This window comes from Pavona decussata, unplaced genomic scaffold, assembly GCF_977016875.1.
Source record: "Pavona decussata unplaced genomic scaffold, jaPavDecu1.1 SCAFFOLD_141, whole genome shotgun sequence".
Lineage (NCBI taxonomy): Eukaryota > Metazoa > Cnidaria > Anthozoa > Scleractinia > Agariciidae > Pavona > Pavona decussata.
In genome coordinates, this window is record NW_028145554.1 from 1243606 (window position 1) to 1245000 (window position 1395).

Genomic DNA, 1395 nt, shown 5'->3' on the forward strand with positions numbered 1-1395 from the left:
ACCCCCACGAAAAGCACTGGGCTCTGAAATCTGGTTCCAGTCCTTGTTATCTATAGCTGGTTTCCTTCGCAGCCGTTATTAGGGTCGTCACGCAACGATCCTCCCCACGGAGCGTAGCGTGACGACACTAATAACGGCTGAGGTTGCGAAGAAGACTATGTTATCTAAGGTCTTCCGATTCCTGATCCTAGACTCCTAGTACCCAGATCCATCATTTTAAAAAAATTTGCGGCAATCTCGTTCTCGGAGCCTGCATTACCCTTATCCAGCGGAACGGGCGCTGGATATGGTAGGTACTTCATATATGGTAAGTACCTACCTGAGAACGTGCGAAGAGGCGAATGTTAGTTGTTTTTGCTTCGTTCTAGAGATTTGGATAAAACAGGATAAATATAGCAGCGTTCAGATATCTTCCTGTATTAGGATGGTGGATAAAAAAAGAAAGGATTTTTTTTAATTTTTGCATCAGTTTTCAGGTTTGGAAGCGATCGAATTTTTCCTACGCCTCGTCTTATTTTTCCTACGCGACTGTGTGGAAATGTTCCCTTTTAAGGAAAAATTTTAATGTGATAAATGTCAAAACTAGAAGGGGTTTTGTTGTGTCGGTGGAAGGCGAAAGGTCCGACAGCTCTGTCAATTAATGAGGTAAGATAACTTCAAATATTTATGTATGCGTACACACCTTTAAACTGTTTGTAGTGTTTTTTTTTTTTCTGACGAGGGAGCAATTTTCAGAAAGAAATCTTTAATCAAGATAATATTAAAATTGCAAGCTAATACGGACAATAGTAGGCCAGTGTTGTTATATCAATTCATGTGGTCTACTAATACTAGGGGATCGTTGCAAACTAGTACACCGTGGAACAATTGAAAAAAAGAGTAATTATAAGTTATAGGGATTTACAAAATATTTAAAATTTCATCTTTTTCTATAGTCCAATTGAGTGGTTTTTTTTTATGTTTAGGTTCTGTTTGAGGGAGATGCACATTGGAGATGTTTGAATACAGGAGAGATATTTCTTCATGTCAAATTAGCTTTGTGCCATTTTTATATTTTCTTACTGCACTTTTAGCTCATTAATTCAATAAATTAGATTGAAAAGCTCATTTTTAAAATTTTCTGTTATTCCCAGGTTGATAGCTATTCTTGTACCCTTAAAGTTGTTTATTTTGGTTTTTGTATAAACTCAAACTTAGTGCTCAGTTCCATGCAACTGACATTGATTTACAAGAGAGTCAAGATGTCTTTCTTGCTCTTAACTTAATCTAAGAATGCAGTATATAATTTTTCCCATTTGTTTCGGTAGGGATAGGAAAACATGAACCTTTTATAATAACTTCCTGTCAATCACATTAGTTCCTTTGTTTTGAGAGTGCAAAGTGAGAGAGAGTGTT

The 1395-nt window shown here is 36.5% G+C and overlaps 1 long non-coding RNA gene across 1 annotated transcript; it reads left to right on the forward strand.

Annotated features, from left to right (window-relative positions):
* The first annotated feature begins 381 nt into the window (after positions 1-381).
* On the forward strand, positions 382-1107 carry LOC146466759 (uncharacterized). Its single transcript, XR_014867926.1, has 2 exons — positions 382-645; positions 966-1107. It is a non-coding gene; the product is annotated as an uncharacterized LOC146466759 (long non-coding RNA).
* The last annotated feature ends 288 nt before the right edge of the window (positions 1108-1395 follow it).